Raw genomic sequence first — 21108 nt, forward strand, 5'->3', positions numbered from 1 at the left:
GGAATTCGGCTGCTTAGTGCTTGGTGTATGCTCTGATAGGGGCACGGTCCAAGAAGCAGCCTCCGCAGGCTCCGCAGCCCTGGGCCAGGGCGGTTCCGGGACGGTTCCGGGAGCCGGAACTCGGCCGCCCCGCGCTCGGTGTTCTCTCCGATAAGATCAGGTTCTAAGAAGCACCCAGGCGCTGAACCCTAGCAATCTGTCTGTAAGCCGCAGGCGAATTGCAGCCTGAAATTACCTGATCTATGGCTGAATGAGCTGCGGTCAGTCGAAAACAGGGGAGGTGACGTCAGTTTACCAACATGGTGGCTGCTGGCCTCCTCTGTGGTCTGACCGGTGTGGAGAACCGAGATGGACCGCTTCCTTCCCCCGTCTTTAACCCAGAATTCAGCCCTGAGTACTGCAGCGCTGTAACCCTGCGTCTCTATCCCAGCGCGCGCTGCAGACTCTAACCGCGGGGCGATTTGCTGAATAAGCAGTGTTACCCTCCGTGCGACAAACCTCTCGCGTTTGAGTCCCCGTAGCCGATCCTCGTGCGATGGAAATCCTTCCTCCAGGTTCCGGAGCACCCCACTATTGCTGGAAATTCCTAACAAGATAGCCTTTAGCCGTCCTGACTTGTCATACTCCCACACAGTGAAGCAGCACACGGGGGCAATGCACTCCCCTCGCCGCCATCTTCCTTCCCCCCTCAATTATATTTTAATATTCTCAGTCTGTAGTGGCTGAATCTGCATATGTGAAACATGAAGATATGGAGGGCCAATTATATAGACAATTTTTCCTTTAACACCATTTTAAAAATGTTAGATACCTACCTAAGAATATATGTAATGCAGTCTGGTCCTGTCGCACACCCTCTAGGACTTCTTTTATCCTTGTGTCACTCCTGTCACAACCATCTTGCCCCAGCTGAGTGATGACCTCTTACCTTGAGCCTGAGGCTTCCCTGAAATCGCTGCATGGGAGGCCTGTAGAAGCCACCTTGGCACCCTTCCTGCCTATCCTGGAGATGGAAAGACTAATCACCTCAGGGGCAGCCTGGACTAAGACAGGAGCTGGTGATCAATGCCCCTCATTTCCCCTTGAGCCAAAATTCTGAGGTATATATTCTATTTGGTTCCATGGAAGGTCCTGGCAGATTTTAGCTCCAGCTGTCTTCCAGATGTCTTCAATAACTATAGGCCTTCTCTTCCTCCCTGTTTGTCCCCAGATGCTTTGTTCTGTTTCCTGGAACCATTTCTCAAAGCAAACACCTGCATTTCAGCCATTGTCTTGGGCTGTGTTTTCTTGGAGAAAACTCATTTTATTAGATAGTAAGTGAAGAGGCTTGCAGTATAATTATATAAAATACAACACCCTTGACTGCACCAGCCAACAGTACAGTTAGTCTATTATCAAAACTCAGAGCTCTCGGAGCTTCCTATATGCCCTCCCATGACAAGTCTCTCTTCCCAGCAGTTCTTTCAGTATCCCCCAAGGCCAGTTAGGAAACCACAGCCACGACTTTAGTTTTATTATTCCATTGGGTTGTTTTTGTGCTTTATCATGTGTTTGTGTGTATGTGTGTGTGTGTGGGGGGGGCGTGTGTTTACGTTTAGTTTTTTTTTTAAATTGTGTAAGTGCAATTATATGCAGTTTACTTTTTTTAACTCCAATTTGTAAATTCACTCCTATGGTATGAAGCTATAGTTTTAATTCTGCATGGTAATATAGTTCAATATTATTATATCACAGTCTACTCATTTACTTTCCTGCAACAGACATTTAGGATTATTTTTCCCATTATTTTACTATTTTGTACAGTAACTGAGCATTTTTTGTAAATGTATCCCTATGCACACATGTAAGGGATTCTGTAGGACTGCACTGGCCAATACTTTGCTACATGGGACTGGTGGACATTCAAAATGTGGCTAGTCCAAATCAAAATTTGCTGTGAAGTGCGGGATGTGTACCAGATGTTGAAGATTTAGTATGAAAAAGTATGAAGATACTTTTTGAATAAGTTTAAATATCAATAAGTTGAAATTTTAGATATATTGGGTTTAGGTATATTATTAAATTTAATTTCACCTATTTCTTTATGACTACTAGAAACATTAAAATGGTATATTTAACTTGCATTCTGTTTCTGGACATTGGACAGCACTAGTCTAGAGCACTGCTACTCAGAGTGTATCCCTGAGGAGTGGCAGCTATACCACTGGGAAAGGCAGGATCTCTGGCTCTGCCTTGAATCATCTCCATGCTTTACAGCACACCAGAATTTATTTTTTAAAAAGTGAGGGCAGTGAGAGTTAAGCAAAAGAAAGAAAAAGACAGAATTCAGTGAACAGGAAAGAAGTGTAATATATAGAGCTACAGATTTAGATCAAAGCAGAACAGAAATCTGAATGAAGATTTCCAAAATAATAATAAAACAGTTGAAAGGATAGGTTAATAAAAGAAATGTAGGGTATATTTATTATAAATAGTATATTGAAAAGAATGATTAGAAACTTCAGGGAAAACAAAGTATTAGAATAAAAAATGGGAACATTGTCACTCTGATATTTTAATGGAAAAATACATACAATTATGAAAGAACAATGGAGAGGAGATTGTACCCTTCTTTTATAAAGTAAAATGACAAAGTGACCATCTGTACTTGAGAAAATATCAGAAGTTAATACATTACCTACCAATACAAAGGGACATTTTTAATTGTTTTTTCATTTTTAAAATTTGTTCTCTTTAGGTATACATGACAGTGAAGTGTATTTTGACATATTTTATATACATGGAGCATAACTTATTCTAATTAGGATTGCATTCTGGTGGTTGTACATGATGTGGAGTTACACTGCTTGTGTATTCATATATAAACAAAGGAAAGTTAAGTCCAATTCATTCTACTGTCTTTCCTATTCCCATTCCCGCTCCCTTACTCTCATTTCCTTTTGTTTAATTTGATGAATTTCTAATTCTCCCTTATAGTGTTTTAGCATTGGCATATCAGAGAGAACATTCAACCTTTTTTTATATTGGCTTATTTCACTTAGCGATAGTCTCCAGTTCCATCCATTTACTGGCAAATGCCATAATTTAATTCTTCTTTATGACTGAGTAATCTATTGTGTGTGTGTGTGTGTGTGTGTGTGTATCAATCACATTTTCTTTATTTATTCATCTATTGAAGGGCACCTAGGTTGGTTCCACAGTTTAATTATTGTGAATTGAGCTGCTATAAACTTTGACGAGGCTGTGTTGCTATAGTATGCTGATTTTAAGTCCTCCAGGTACATTCTGAGGAGTGGGACCATTGGGTCAAATGATGGTTTTATTCAAAGGGACATTTTTTAAAGGGAACTAAAACATGAGAAGAAATATATTTGTCCAATATGAGAGGAAGAAAGCTAAAGATCTGATGAAAAGGAGACGAATTTTCATCTGTCTTGGTAAAAGATATTTACTCATTTACATGAGTAAAATGATAGATGGAGACCTAGCACTGGAAAATATTATTTTTCAGAACAAAATGATAAAGAGATGAAAACCTTTTCTTCAGAGGAACAAGTCTAGCATAGGAAAACATTGCTAGAGAAAGCACGTAGGAGAAATGTTGCTTCTAATTCATTTGTATAGATTGGTTCATTAAAATAAAATGTGGTAAATTATAAAATACTTGATCATTTAGATTTTAAAATACTTAGGTCCTAACATGCAGTGGTATGCTACATTTGGTATATATCTGTGGTTATATCTGTACAGAGAGCTTTATGGTATATAAATATATACTACTTACAGTTTACAGTAGTCAATTATTATAGTAACTTCTTATTGGCATGTATTTGCAATTTTCTCAAGTTATGTTGTTTCATTTGTTAAGATATATTTTTATAATGTATATGTCAATGCACCATATTCTACCTTGAAAATTTGTGAATTTTTTAATGCTTTTAATATTTTTGTTATTGGACCTTTAATATTGGAAGAAAAATTTTCAGAGCAAGTATTGTACTTTTACCTTTTTTTAGTGCTGGTGATCCAACTGAGGGCCTTGCATAAAAAGACACACATTCTCTGGAACAACAACAACAACGACAACAAAAAATGGAATTGTGTTTGAATAGTTATTATGAGAAAAATAAATGGTTTTAACTAATTAACTGATTTCTTAATGTATCCCTCAAAAGATAAAAGTCACTTTTAAAAGTAGAAACATCTCAGGGGTTTTTTTTAATTTATATTTCTGGTGTTTTAATTTTCCCTCTATTTTTTGCAATGATCGCTAAGTGCAAGCCCTACCCAAATACGTAGCCCAAGATCCTCATATATCAGTGAGATTTACAAAATGTTACCAGCAGAATTCTTATTTTGAGATTTATGATGCTGGATAATTGCTTTCTCTTGGGTTAGCATGCTAATTTATGAAGATTCCTTTAGTTTGATCCTATTCAAAACTAGAAAATGTGGTAAACCAGAAAAGGAATGCAAATAGACAATTTATTTTTGACATCTTCACACTAAAGTGTTAGCTTAATTTTCATTTGAATCTAGATGAAAATTTTGGTTGTATTCTATTCATGTGTCTAAATTATTGGGAATAAGTTAGTAAGTACACTACAGCCTGACTGTGAAGTGCTCATTCAGGGACACAGACCATGCCTGTGCTAGCAGCTCCTTAAGTCTGTGTCACCCCTGGCACCAATCTTAAAAAAAATCAAAAATAATGGCATCCACGCCAAAGGAAAAAGGGATCAATGAATATAATCCATGGGGTTATTTATCAATAATTCACATATTATTTCAAGAAAACACAGCAGTGGTTATATTTACTCAAACTCTCTCTCTCTCTCTCTCTCTCTCTCATTAGTTTTTAGAAGACTAAAACAGTAATTAAGAAAGTTTCTAATTGTCTTAGAACAATTAAGTCCAAAACTTCAAACTTCAAACATGCTTGTCTGATAAAGTATGTGCACTTATTTTTCAACTTAAGAGCTTTAGGCAAAATCTGAGTTTGAAAGCAGTCACATCTATCAACTGAGGGAAAAAAATGCCTAGCTTTTCAATTCAAGGAACTGAGGGGACTACTGAATCACCAATAAACTGTCTTGGTAGGATTATAGATGTTTGTTGACTATCTGGTTATTTTCAGCCACTTAGATACCTCCAAACATACCTGGTTCACAAAGTGGTGGAGTATTTAGTCTGGGGAAAACAACTGCAATGACTTTTCAATAGATGGGCAGTGTTTGAATTTATTTAAAATATTCAAATTTTTCATATTTAAAGACAATGTTTTTTAGATAATAATACAATAATAATTAGTATTCCCATGTAAGCTCTGTAATAATAGTCTGTAGATCTTCACTAAGGCTTTCCATTCATTAACTGAAAGCAGGACACTGATAATTATCACAGAATTTTCCTTTTCAAATATATTAGTACAGATTTTGCCCATAATCTTTTAATTCAATTCACTAATCAGATACATACCATTGTCCTGCTTCTGAATCTTTTAAAATTGTGTGCAAAGTTTATTTTAATTTTATTACATGAACAAACTATAAATCTAAATTTGTTCCATTGCTTATAAGAAAATTAGTGAATAAATAATTCACTTAGAATTAATTTATTCAATTTAAATGTCTGCTTTGAATTTAAAAAGATACTTAATGTTTCTAACACAATATAATGATGCATATGTTATTATAGATATGAGAAGTTAGCATTTTTTATTCTTTCCAAAAAATGAGATTAATATTTCATACTGATATTATAAAGTATAATTATTTTATATCTAAGTTATTCCTTAATATTTGAGCAGATAAACTGATAATTAAAGATAAAAAATAACAATAAGTGAACTATATTGGGTAAGTTGGTGACCATAATAAAAGGAAAACAAATAAGCTTTAGAAATGATTAAATTCCATTTAAATTGTGACATTTTCTTAAAGGGAGAAACAAAACCCTCCCAATCTGTTCATTTAGTTGTACCAAATGTTTGTTTTACTCTCCATCAATTTCTCTCTCTGTCTGTCTCTCTCTCTCAATTTCTCCCTGCCCTACCCCTTTTGTTTTATTCTTTCACTAAATTGCTCATAACCCATTTAGAGTTTTCTTCTTTCCCTTTCCATTAGCTGTGATAGACTCTTCTCTCAGACTGATTTTGTATAAAGACAACCTCTATGTCCTTAGGTATGTAATTAATTCTCTGTAGGATTGCTCTGTGGCTGATTGTTGGAGCCCTTTATCACCTGTACCACAACTTGCCTTCTTCCTTGCAAACACATCCTGTTTCCTGAGGCTTCAGGGTATGCCCTGCACTTGATTTATTCACTCCAGAACTTGCATGTTTTTCCCTTTCTGTGTTGCATGGTATATAAAATACCCTTAACTATCTTACTTTCTCTGTAGACTCTATTTGCTACCAGAAATTTAGCAACTGTTTTTCCCTTTCTGTGTTGCATGGTGTAATAAAATATCCTTTACTATTTTACTTTCCCTGTAGACTATTTGCCACGGAAAATTTAGATATTATAGAAACAATACATAATAATAAACCAGGAAAATAAAATATATTAGAGGTCTATGTCCTCTATAAAATATTTTTTTTCAGAGTAAACACAATAGACTGATTTGTATCAATCATAATAAATGTGGCATGCTAAGTATAAACTGATATTTATAAACTCACTGAAACTACTAAGAATCATGCCAAAATTGAAATCATAGTCACACATCTCATTACATGACTAAATAGCAGTCTACTTGCATTTTGAATTAATACATATGCTATTGTTCAAGATTAATTCCAACATTTGCATTGAAACTTAGAAAATCTAAGCTGTTTAAGAAGGAAAACCTCACTATTTGAAGATAACAGCAATGAATAAAGATGATTTTGAGGGCCAAGCAAAGCCTTTTGGGGAGCCAGAGGAAATAGTAGTTATCAGAGATGAAGGCCCTTGTCCTCAGGAAGATGGCAAAGTAGCCTACAAGATATTATCAACATTCAAATCAACACTAGCAGAAGAACAATGACAGTGTGGGCAGGAGAAAGAACTCAGAGGAAATGCTGCTCCCAAACCAAGCATTCAACATAAGAGCAAACACAGAAGACTTTAACCACATTTAAAGCTTCATGGGACACCTAATAAAAATATCCCATGTGGAACAAAAGATAGAGGTTAAGTCCCTGGGTAGGGGGCCTATAGAAGTGAAGAGCAAGTGAAGGCCTGGGAGAGACAACAGAGGTTCAGATACAAAATTCTTCTTGTGTCTTATTCTAAGCTCCTTCCCCTCCACACTACCTTGGTTAAGATTAATCCAGAAGTAATTAGCTGGAAGGTCTAAGTAGGATAGTGCACTCTCTATCTCACTCACAAATGTTCTATGAGACTTGTCAGGAAGGTCCAGAATTCAGAATACACGCAACCCAACAAACAGATTTCCCCATGTAGGAGGCTTACAAAACTTTCCAGGAAAGCATAATCCCAGGACCAAGATCTTGTAGGTGAACATTATGAACCATGGACGTTGATTATTTGTAACACAGTGGGGTTTAGCCACTGGCTGCCCAGTAGAACCCTGAAGGATATGTGGCTTTGAAAGGAAGAAAAATACCAATTTCCAAATGGTATAATTTCCAATTATAATAGTTTCAGGTAACATTCAAACATTGATATTTCTTAATTAGCCCCACAATAGTTATTATACCCCACAATAGTTATAATGTATAGCAAGGATTGAGGTGATTGGTTCTAAGGCATTCACAAGAATACTTAAAAGCTATTGTAGAAAGATAAGAAAGGAAACTGGTCTCTAAGTAGGAAGGAAATAACCAACTGAAGTGGCTTAAGTTAAAGAGCATTCTAGTTATGTTCTGTTCTCTTTCTCAGACTGCCCAAAGAACCAATCTAGGAGCTGCCATCAGTCAGAAATCTGGCATTCTTCCATGATTTCATAAACTTAAGTTGGTGTGTGTTAGTTGGTCATCAAAATCCAAGCGCTTAGAGTTGCAGACATGCACACACACATACATACAAAAAAAAAAATCACAAAATGAGATGGCAGAAATAAGTGTAGAGTCAATAAATGGGCAAGAGTAAATTTTTTAAGAATGCTAAAATTAATCAAAATACAGTTCTCCAATTTATTTAAAAAGCTACAACATCTCATTTGCAAAATCAATATTTAGTACAATAAGAATCAGAAAGTTTGAAAGCCAAATTTTGAAGACTTATAACAGAAACACAGGAAATTAAAAAAAGTCAATGTTAAAATTTTTAACATAAGGAAAAGTAGATGTTAAAGTTGAAAACATCATAAGGGACAGTGTGGATAATAATTACTGTTAGAATGTACAGTACATCAAAGGAAGATGACAATCACAAACCCATATGTATTTCACCAATGTAGATTCAATTTGGATTTAATTATCAGGAATAGCGTCTGAGCATGATTATTTTGTAAAAGCTGACCAAATGATTTATTTTTACATAGTTAAGAATTACTAATTTATACAATCTTTAACTAATAAGTACAATACAGTTGATATTTCAAAACAATCTACAAAGTGACAAAAACTATAAAATATAGAAATTAGCTTTATGTAGAGTTCACATGGTCTTTATGACCAAAATTTAAAATTCTATTAAAAGGTCATTAAAGAACACCACACACACACACACACACACACACACACACAATAGAAAATGAAACAAGTTAGTGTTATAATGTGGATAATTTCTTCACAAATAAGCCTGTACACTCATGCAATTCCAAAGAAATATCCAAATAGAATTTTGAAGAAACTTAAACTAATTCTAAAATGCATGTTGAAGAATAATATCCATGAGTTCATATGATCATGAAGGGCAAAAAATGGCGAGGGGTCGGGGGTGGGGGGAAGTAGCGCACTCCTTTAATCCCAATAGCTCAGGAGGCTGAAAAGGGAGGATTCCAAGTTTAAGATCAGCTTCCACAATTCAGCAAGGTCCTAAGAAATTTAGTGAGGCTCTGTCTCAAAAATAAATGAATAAATAAATAAATAAAAAGAAAAAGAACGTATGATGTGGTTCACTGGTAAAGCACACCCAATGTAAATCCCTAATACCAAAAAACAAACAAACAAAACAAAACAAAAAAACAGATGGCAAAGGTGAGATTGTCCCTACCAGACAAAAAGACACTTTACAAAGTCATAGTAATTGAAAGAGAATGGGACTGCTGGAGGTAAAAACAAAAGACCAATGAAGTGGGAGGGAAAAAGAGGGAGAAGGGGAATTGCATGGAAGATGGAAGGAGAACCTCATTGTTATACAGAATACATACATGGTGTTGTGATGAGAAAAAGAAAAAAAAAAGTGTGTCACATTAGATTGGATAGAGAGAAAGGATGGGAGAGGAGGGGAGGAGTAGGAGGGATAGGAAGGGCAGCAGAATAGAATAGACATTATGATTGATGTATGTACATCCCATGTATGTATTATATATCAAAATACATTCTGCTGTCATGGATGACTAAAAAAATAAATAAAAATAAATCGTATGGTTAAAAAAAAGACCAACGAAAAGATACTTATAATACAAAGGAATTCTGGTTAATAACTGCAGTAGAAGTTATCAAGAAAACAAGAAATTGTTCTTCTAAACTCTAAAAAAATATGCTTCAATAACATCTCAGGAAATAGACATCACTGAATGGTAAATCGTTAAATGAAATGTTGATGTGAACTTTTCAATGAATGAGCAAAGCTGACACCACCTTGGGTGGTGGGGCATTGAATAAAGGAAACCTTGACAATATTAGTGTTACTGTTTTTAATTACAATGTTTTTCTCTACTGGTATATTCAGTCATATATTCCAGATTTTTAAGGGTACTTACTACTATGTCAGACACCATGCTAAGTCCTTACTTAACAGTAAACAACAATACAATTCTTCATTTTCAAAGGCTGAGAGTAAGATTTTTGCTTTCTTATTTATTTATTTATTTATTTATTTATTTTTTTGTTTCCTTTTGTTTTTGTTTGTTTGTTTTCAGGGAAAAATTCCAGTTTAGACCCTTGACATAATACTCAAGCATCTGCCCTGTCATGCATTGATGTATATACATTACCCAGTGATGTTGGTATTTCTATCTTAATCCTTCCAAATCCCCAGAAAAAGGAGAACTTTCCATTTAGTGCTTTTTTCAAGCTACCAGTTACCATTCTTTCCTCCATGCCTGGTAACTTCCACATTAGCAAAATTTCTAGCTCCTACACCTTCCCAGTACATCATAGTTATTCACCCTAGGGATCCTGAGATGGCACAATGAGAAGTGGAAAGCATTCCTCTGTTTCTGAATATGAATCCCAGGAAGCCTGACAGAATGTACCCCAGAAATACACGGAAAAGTTTCCCTATCTTGGGACCTCATACTGGTAGTGGGACCCAAATGAAATTCATTAATTTTACCAAAGTGATGATGTAATTGACAGAAAGAAAGAAAGAAAGAAAGAAAGAAAGAAAGAAAGAAAGAAAGAGAGAAAGAAAGAAAGAAACTTATTGGCCAAGTTTATATTTGCCTTTTTTTGGGGAATTACTATGCAAAGCACAGTTTTATAATTGGGAAATATTTAAAGGTTGCCATAGTTGGCAAGAGAGTAGGAAATAGACATGGGATCAAATTCATGGAACATCAAGCTTAATGAAACCTCTAATTGGTTATAAAATTTGAAATCCAACTTGTAGTGGATAAAATTACATATTTTTAGATAATTATAAAAGGATCTTTAAGCTCTCTGATCCTAAAAAAGGGTTAATGTTGGGTAGTTATTGTTGGGGTTTCTTTTCTTTTTTTAAACCAAAGGACATAGAAGAGTTTTATACAAACCAGGTTTGGTTTTAAAAACAAAATTTCGGCTTAAAACATCATGTGTCTGTTTCCTAAGTTCCCTTGGAAGGCCCAAGTGGCATCATAAATTTAATGTACTGAAACTTGAGCTTCTTCATGCAAGAAAGCAGGCCAGAATATGTCAGTTCACTCAAAAAAGCATATTATTCTTGGAAGTAAAAATATTTGTTCTGTGACTACAATCATTTTAAAATTTCCTTCATTTCCAAGCATTCCTAGTGGGACCCATGATGAAGCTCCCTAGTCTTGGCAGACACTGAGTAACCTCTCCTGGAATCTCTGTGGCCTGGACGTTAGTACAGCTTGGTCCTATTTCTCTTCACCTTTGGGAAGCATCTAGGAGGAAGCAGTGACTCTCCTTTCTGCTGTCGTGAGACACATGTAATCTCCATTCTAATGAATAGTACTCTGAAGGATATGATTGCATGAATAAATTCTTCAGTAATCTGAGGACAACATTGGGCAAAAGTTTACAAGTAGAGTGATAAGAAACTCTTCTATTATATTATTTAAATGAAACTGAAAAACAAATCACTGCTAGTGATTCTGAAAGAATTCCTGTACACACACAAAAGAATCTACGCAATTGAGAGTCACTCAGGACAAGTGTCACATTGAAGCCACTGTTGACCTTATAAGAACAGATGCCTATGGTGCTGTCATAAATATTTCTAAACATAGGCACACCATCAAGGGTATACTGTATGATTACAGAGGACTGGATTTGGCTCTTTTAAGTGATCTTGTTTCTCTTCCTTTAATTTTCTTTCATACCAATTCATGAAGAGTTGTATGGTTGTCATCTCTTTTCTTTTTTCGTTCCAGAGGTATGACTCATTTCTTTTAAATTGGCAAGAAGCCCTAGAAGCATAGGATCACAATTTCTATGTTTGAAAAATTTTAAGGAGACACTAAAATACAGAGAGGTTAATTGACAATGCTAGATGATGATTAGGTTTCCTTTCTTCCAGTCTGAAACTAGCCTGTTAGAGTAATGAAGACTGCTTCTACCACGACTCAGAAGAATATAATAGATTTTTATGTTTCTATAACTCAAAATCTTGGTGCATAGGAGGAAATTTTAAGCAACCTTAATAACTTCTACATTGTCCCCCAATTGCCCCCAGCTGTAATATATAAGTGAATATTCTCATTTTCTTAATCCATCTGTTTGGAGTATGTTCTGGTTATAGAAGTAAAATATGTTCAAACTTTGTAAGCTGGTTTTAAAGATGTTCATAATTGTTGGTAAATCTGAAGTAATAAATGAAGGAATTTTGACATAACCCAGCTGCTAGCATCATCATCGCATAAACATATTTGATATCTTATTACATCTCTCTAGCTGCAGGAAGAAAAATGTTATCGTGTTTCTAAAGTCTGTAACTATAAAAAAAAAGAAAGTATTTATTCCAAAGAGCAAAATGATATTATTTCACTCTGAAAGATTCCTTTCGCAAGAACCTTTGCGTTTGGATGAATGTATAATGTATTTAATATATTAGATAGAATTCACATAATAATGTGAATTGTAATTGAACTTCCATTACCCTAAATTTGTGTAAATGGACATAATGAGGGCTTTGAAAAGGATAAGAGTGTTTCTAATGAAGAGCTCAGGTCATTACAGCCATCATTATGTTCTTAAAGCTGCTGGGATGAACCCCTCTAGCAATCTACTGCATTCTCAGGTGTCTGTGGGATCTTTGGACACATTATTGCCACCCAGCTTCACTTGATAATACTATACTTTTAATAGTAGATAGGTTGGGATACACTAACCAAAAGATACAAGATGGTGTGAATGCATAGGAAGGTAAATTGCATTTGCCTTAAGTAAAACTAAATACATAACACAATCATAAAAACAAAGTCATCATAATTATGGTTTTCCTGGGGAAATTCTATATTAAGCTTCATGTCCTGTTTAGTTTAGTACTTGTCCTAGACAAAATTTCTGAACAGAATTTGATAATAAGTTACATGGTTTTTCTAGTAATAGCTGACAACATTTTAGTGTTGATCATGTGGTGTAAATATAACATATTTCATCTAATTTAATTCTTTCAATAGCACTATGCACTTTAAATTACCATAGCCATTTTACAAATAAAATTAACTAAACTTGGAGTTTAGAGAACTTTACAAATATCACACTGCTTCTAAGCAAAGGACTTAGGATTTCTGACTCCTGTTTTTTCATGATTAGTTCTTGATTGCGTTATGACAAATAAGTGTTTGTGAAGATAATCTTCAATAGTCAAACCTTAAATTTAGTAACTTTTTAAAGACAAGCATTGTAACTGTGGTACCTTCCCCTCCTGAATGTAGCCCTTATTGCTCTAAGGCTTATTTAAACAACAACAACAAAAAATTTCTCTCTCTCTTCAAACCTCTCCCCATCCCTAACCAGGGAGACAGTGTTATCTTTTCTTCCGCTAGTTGATTGCCCTTAAACACACACAGGAAGGAGATGCCAGCTGAAGATCTGGAAAGTGAATAGCTCCTAAATTAACAAGTGAATCCTAAGCCATCAGGGCACCCTGGGGCCCTAGACCACAGCACACCTGGAATGTAACCCTTGAAATTCCTTTAAAAAACCCTTATCCCTCCTGATTGGGTGAGTCACAGACTCTGGGACAGGAGTCCCCTGTGTTTCTCCTTTGCTAGCAAAGCAAAACAGATTTTTTTTTTCCTTTTTCTCAAAACCTTGTCCTCATTATTACATTGGCATTGATTGGCATTGGAACAGGGACTGAGCTTTTCAGTTACAGTATTAAGTGGGATCTGATTGTTACTTGTAAGACTGTGAAGGGTTTGGAAAAAGCAGATAGTTCCTTTAACAAGTCTGGGAATATGAGAACAAGGATCTATCCCTTGGATCCTTAAAAAATAAATTAAGTAGAAGTGATTCAAATCCACTTTATAAAGGGAAAAGCTATTGATGGATCTCCTTGAAAGTCAGGTGTTGAAACAGACTGAAATTCAGCCATGCGTGGGTTAACAACTTTAAGGACAGTAAGTTAAGAGTGAGTAGGGGTAATGGAATTGGGGTGGAAATATGTAACTTTTTAAACATAATTTAAGGGAGACAAGTGAAACCTACTCAGAGCACACTGGGACCCTTAAAGGCATGAGTCTCAGCTAGTTGGGTAATTTTTGCTTTTTTCTGATAATTGTTGAACAAAATCTCTTAATCTACACAAATCTCAAATAGCAGTTACTAAAAATTAAAGAACAATGTTTATAATCAGTATACTCTGGAATCTGACAAGTTTTCTTTTCAGTTGGAAATCTTCATTAACCAGCATTGTATTTCTTGAGATATACAATTATAAGTCTTTATGAAAAATTACTTAAAATATCTTCTAATTTTTTAGAATTACACTAAAGACAATTATTGGCTCCATTTTCTACAAAATTTGCTAATCTTTGAAGGCAGATATAGAGTAACTGTTATTAAGAAGATTGAATTAATTTGAACATCCCATTTCCTGATCTATACATCAAAGAGTGTTCATTGCATATGTGCACAAATTTTGTGTAACATAAGAAAGTTTTTATTTTGTTGTTTTGTTTGTTAAAATAGTATATAGTCACTCAGGTCAATAAATTTTGGAAAGCTTGTTATTTAAATAAAGGGAGTCATATGTATATTTTTGCAAAATCTCAATATTAAAAAATTAATGTTTTTTATGTAAAGTATTGAAATATACATTCCATTATTAAATGTAGTTTTTCCTTATGTTAAGAAACAAGGACAAATGAGCCAGAAAATTAGAGGGGTGAAATGTGCTAAGGGCCTATTTCTCAGAAGACAGCAACTGCTTTTAAGGCATTTTGATGAATAATTAAATTACATCTTTTGTAGAAAACAATTAACATTCTTCTTGGCAGGTGGTGCCAGAAAGTGTTAACTACTATACTTCAATATTGAGGATACCTACCAGAGAGGTTAAACTAAACTAGCTCTATGAACCCAGGACTTGCCTGTACAAGCAACTTAACATTATTTTGAAGAATATTCGAATAAAAAGACAAGCTGTGAGTGGCTCCAACAAAGGTTGTATGAAATAATTATGCTACAAATATTGTAAAATAAATTGAATTTCATAACATTTCTTGTTTAGAAATTTATAATTCAGATGTAATTTATATCCAGGCTTAGCTATTTTAAGATGACTACTAATACTATACGTATAAATTTCAGTTGAAAAGATTTCCAATATTCATCTCCTGGGAGTGATTTAATTAAATATGTACATACACACACACACACACATTCATATATGTATGTGTGTTATGTGTGTGTGCTGGGGGGGGGGGCTGTGCATACCTAGAGGCAGACCTCATTTTGCATAGTAATGCAAGGCTGTGAAAATGTCCACACAATCTGAAACTGTGAAAAATGATAGTGATAATAAGAAAAGTTAAAAATTATCTCTTACATATAAACTATTTGTCAAAATATTAAAAACTTTCTTAATGACAGTTTTAAATGTATAATCAATGAAAAATTTTATAAAACCAATATGTATATAACATACATTGTTATGCTCGAATTCGGAATCCCCAAAAGACCACCAGAGACCAAGATTGATGTAAACAGCAAAGAGGTGTTTATTGTGAGCTAGCTTGGTCATCTGTGTGCACACACAGCAACTGGTGACGCTGAGAGGCCCCGAGCCCAGGATTTGCAGCAGTTTTATACATTCTTTGGAGAAGGCAGGAACCCCCACATACATCACAGCATCTCTTAGCAAATCATCACACACCGCGGAAAAATCAAATAACAACTCTAAAACATGATTAGCACATTCACTGGCGGGAACAAGTTGGGTAGGGGTGATTTGTTACTACAAGAGGGGGATTCATTTGAACTGATTGGTTTAAGCCAAGAGGGGTGTTCTTGCTGAACTACATGGTTTCCCAACACGTTATCAACCACCATAACTACTGGGAGGCTCATCTGGCATCCCAGGTATTTCCCTGTCTCATGCTGATTGGTGGCTGCCAGGGGGTTGCTATGGATCCCCACCTAGCCTGACTGAGTCAGGGACACCTGGAGCAGCAGATCTCTCCTGTTATTTGTAGATAAACAATTTAGCAGTGTGGGAATGTGTCTAGGTGTGCTCTGTGGGTCTTTCCAAGGACAAAGGTCATGTCCCTTCCTTGGACAGGCTTTGCTCTGAGGTAGAGGCTGGATTTTCAACATTAAATTTAAAACATTAGAAACATTGAGAATTAAAGTGTTTCTTTCTAAAAAAAAAAGTCAAGAGTGGCTTGAAAATCACTTGCTTTCTTATAACAACAGAGGAATCAGAGCTACCATCATTTTGAAGACTTGGAACAGCCACACTTCTAAGTTTCTATGTGCTTATGACATTTTATCTTTTGTTGTTTTCAATACTGTGAAATTTTGGAGTGTCTTTTAATGTGCTGTTTTTTTTTTGCAGCACTTCCTCTGGGACAATGCCATCCTTTTTGTTGCCATCACTGTCTTTAACCATGTCAATAAGTTTACTTCCCATACACCTCTAGATTCTCTCCAATGTTAGCAATGTCAACATTTCCACAGTCAGCTATTTATTCTATATACATTTTTTCATGTGATTCAAATTTTACTTCCAGCCTTATCATTTTTTTTTCCATTTACTGCATTTTGATCTTTGTTGGAAAGTTGTGTCTTTTTATTATCCATTTTTTGATAAAATGTCTCATGGGTTTATCACCACAAAACTAGGAGCTGAGGCAGCTATATTGTTGTATGCCTCTGGGAAAACTGAGTTACAGATGTGCAGTGATCAATCATTGACCAACATTGAAAGAAGAGCATGATCATTTCTTGATCATGAGGCACATCTGATAGTTACGCAGTGAAATGTAGAGTGAACAAAAGCATTGAAGTTTGTACCCGTGTTAGTCAGTTTTCTGTTGTTGCTGATCAATATACCCAAAAAGAACAACCTGAGAAGGAAAACTTTACGTTGGCTCACAATTTCAGGGGTTCAGTTCATAGTCAGTGGATCCCATTATTCTGGGTCTTAGGTAAGTGCAAACATCATGGTGGAAGATGTGGCAGGGGAAAGCAGATCAGAATATTCAAGCTCAGAGTTTGAATATAAAGAGCCAGGAATAATATAATTCCCAAAGGTACCCTACTCTCCCACCCTGCAGTGACCTACTTCTTCCAGCCATACCCTGTTTGCCTATAATTAACACCCATTAATTCATTCAAATTATTAATCCATCTAATGGATTAATTCATTGATTAGGTAATAGCTCTTATAATCTAGTCATTTTACCTCTGAATATACCTGAATTTTCTCAAAGATGAGCTTTCAGGGGACATAGTACATACAAAGCAAAATAGTATTTTATTGACTTACTTACAGATACACACAGTGATAGTTGAAATTTGGGTAGTACTGTTGGTAAGCTGATGTTACGTAATTCTAGTAATTCTGAATTTTCTGAAAATCAGAATTATAAAAAGATTTGAACGCCTATAAATTTCTTATTTTTCTATCATTATGCATGGGTAATGGCTTATTATTAGATATTTAAATATAATAAAACTTGAAGCAAATTGACATTAGTTGGAATATATGTGAATTAACCTTGAGGACACAAATAAAGCATTCAATGTTTAACAAACATGGTAACTAGAAAGGACAATTAGAAATACACCCTCCTCTTGAATTACTTGGAAACTACTCTGAAAATTAAAATCCATCCACACATGACTGAGAAACAGCCTAAAATGCAGGCAGAGTAGCATGGTCAAAGTATCTAGACTACACAAAATCCTGTAGTTATTATTATAGGCTTGTGAGTTTTGATTTAGTAAAGAAAAATTTTCATTGGAATTGTTTTATATGAGAATTAACATGAGCATAATGTACAAAATAGATTGTAGGTTTTGTGAGATTTCTTAGGAGGCTGTGTTGTTATTTTAGTAGGGCACAGAATTATTCCTGAGAAATAGTTATTGAGGCAATGACAGAAATAATGGAGACATGAAAATTACAGAGGTATAGGAGTTAGGACTTGTCATGTATTTATTTAGAGATTAAAAAAAGAAAAAGCAATAATTTAAAGACAACTATGGTTTCAACTTTTAATAATTTTCCAAAACCTGAAAATATATTGATCTTCACCAGATGCCAGTGATGTTTAATGCAGCTCATTTGAACCAGGTAAAAACAATTATAAGGTTATCTCTCAAAGTTGCACAGGTCATCATTTATAGTTATTCATCTCTACTGATGGATCACTTAATTTATAGACAATCATAAAAAGAAATGAAAATCAGGTGGTAAGATCTACTTACCCCTTTAAACTTTATGCATATAAAGTGTATAGCACATTTTAGACAATATAAGCTTTTCATTTTTTTTAAATGCAGAGGTAATCCCAAATATTTATTTAAAAAATAAATTTTTTCAAGAAGAACAGAAAAAATAGATGTGTTCTATAATTTTTTACTTATGAATATTTTAAATATTTAGAGGCATACTTGAATTTCTCTATTTTCATCTTTGTGAGATTCCTTATAATGGAGTTAACAAATCAAGACTTTCCAATCTTCTCACATTATGGTCCTGGAAAATCAAAAGTGTGTTGTGCATATTTCTTGTATTTTTTAATCTGTTTGTCATCAGTGATCATATGGTTCATATATTCTGAGCCTCACTAATGCCATAGTACCTCTTGCCTTCATTTTAAAATGTGTGCTTGTCAACTTTTGTCTGCAAAGGAAAGCTTTTATAAATTCCAACTTAGTATGGCAATGTTAAAACTCAGAAAATGTATAACAATAGAAGCTGAGCATCAGGGAATGACTTAAGAAGGAGGGTGAATACTTGAATACTTGGCAATATTAGAACAATATTGTCAATAAGGGGTTATTAATGTTCTTGTTATCAGAATCCATTTTTCCTAACGGCCATAATATATTATTTTATAAGTCAAGCATTTAAACATTGTGCATGATTACATTTTGTACCCCAAAGTACTGGTATTTTAACAAACTAGAAGAAGTCAGATATACTCAGCTATGGCAGTAGACAAGACTTTTCTGCCAACACATGTTTTGGGGAGTATGGTTCAGCATATTGAAGCAGGAGAAACCTGATGTCCAATTCTGATTCTGTCTTTCACTAAACTATATGATCAAGGAAGAATAAGAGTACTATGCTAGCTTCAGATGCTTTTTATAATTTGGGATAATAACAATTCTATTTAAGTCAGAGCTTGATGATGAAAATTGAGGAAGGAATATAAGCCTTATTTTATAAATGCGTAAATCACTATTAAAACATAAGTGTATATTATTATGATGATGATTATCTATAAGTAATTCTTTTGTATTGGAAAATACAACATGTATAACAATCTTCACACTTATCAAACTCTTTCATATAATTTTTGATGACAGAGGTAAAATTAAAGAAGGACCAACAATAGTCCAGGCATGGTGGCACATGCCTGTAATCCCCACTACTCAGAAGACTAAGGTAGAAAGATCACTTGTGTTTATGAGTTTGAGCCCAGCCTGGTGATACAGTGATACAGGAAGACCCCCATCTCAAAAACAAAGTATATATATATATATATATATATATATCTCCCCAACATGGAGAATAAAGGAGCATTAAAGAAATTTCGGAAATTTCGGGACTTCCAGTTTACTTTCTTTTCTACCACTTGAAGAGATTGGTGACATTTTGTCTTAACAGAAAGTAGAAGGGTGAAGAGACTGGGAAATCAGCACAGTCAATTAGAGCCCTAGAAGAAGCAAGGTCATGGGGAAAACCGTGCCCTAAAGTTGGAAAGCCAAACAGGTAAAGACAGAGCATTGCAATTTACCTGAATAGAAATCTCCACAGGAAAACAATCCAGGATAGGAATATGTGAACTGCAGTTAATAATTTGCAAAGGTCTCAGTGTGAACAAGTCTGAGAAATAAAATCTCCGTAGGGACCCCATTATGGGTGCTAGGGGCACACACATTTGTGAGTCTTCTGTTTTTGAGTTCTACCAATTTCTCATGGTGAATAGTAAAGAAAAATTTACTCCTGCTCCTGGAAGGAAAAGAGAAAAAAGAACAATCCTGAAGTTAGTCAGAGTAGCCTATTATTCTTAATAGTGTCTGCTCCTTGGAGAAACTATTGAATCAGAAACCAAACTATTTAAGTTTTTCAGAGATCAACCAACCTTGTGGAAGAGAAATACCCAACTTTAGTCAACTTTAATATTCCATTTGGAGGGAGAAAACTATAAGATTTCAATCCCTTTTAACTTTCTTTGAGAGAAGGGAAATATTCAACTCTAGCCCAGTGTATCATGCAAGGTACAAAAAGATAAAAAATGACAGATTGAAGAGACAGGTCATCAAAGTCAGATGCAGACACTGCAGAGATGTTAGAATTATCAGACTGATTTTAAAACAACTATAATTAATAAGCTAAAGGCTTTAATGGATAAAGTAGATGACATGCAAAAACAGGTAATTCAAGCAGAGAAGAAGACATTTTAAGAAAGAAAAGAAATTCTAGATACTCAAGCCACTGTAGCAGAAATAAAGATTGTCTTTGATGGGCTTATTAATAGACTGGACAAAACTGAGAGAAGAATTTTTGAGGCTTGAAGCCATCTTGTATTAGTCAGCTTTTCATTGCTCTGAACAAAATATCTAACAAGATCAATTTAGAGGAGAAAAAGTTTGTTTGGGGCTTGCAGTTTTAGTAGTGTCATTCCAGCGTCTACTGATTCTATTGCTCTGAGTCCAAGGTAAGGCAGCACATCATAGCAGAAGGGCATGGCAGATAAATCTGCTCATCTTATGATAGCCAGGAAGCAAAGTCGTGGGGGGGGGGATGGGAAGAGAGAGAGGGAGGCTGGTGGGACAAGATATAATCCCCCAAGCCACCCTCCCAGTGAAACACTTTCTTTAGTCACAACCTACCTGCCTACATATGCCACAAAATATAATAGTCCTTTCAAATTATTAATCTATCAAGTGGATTAATTCACCAATTAGGTTATGGCATTCATAATCTTCTCATAAACTTTCATGGGACACCTCATATCCAAACCATAACACATCTCAATTGAAAATGCTCAAAACCAAAAATCAGAAAAGGAAAAAATGTGGGGAAAAAATAAGAAAAGAATATCCAAGAACGTTGGAGCCGCTACAAATGGTGCAACAAG

This window comes from Marmota marmota, unplaced genomic scaffold (assembly GCF_001458135.2).
Source record: "Marmota marmota marmota unplaced genomic scaffold, marMar, whole genome shotgun sequence".
Classification (NCBI taxonomy): domain Eukaryota; kingdom Metazoa; phylum Chordata; class Mammalia; order Rodentia; family Sciuridae; genus Marmota; species Marmota marmota.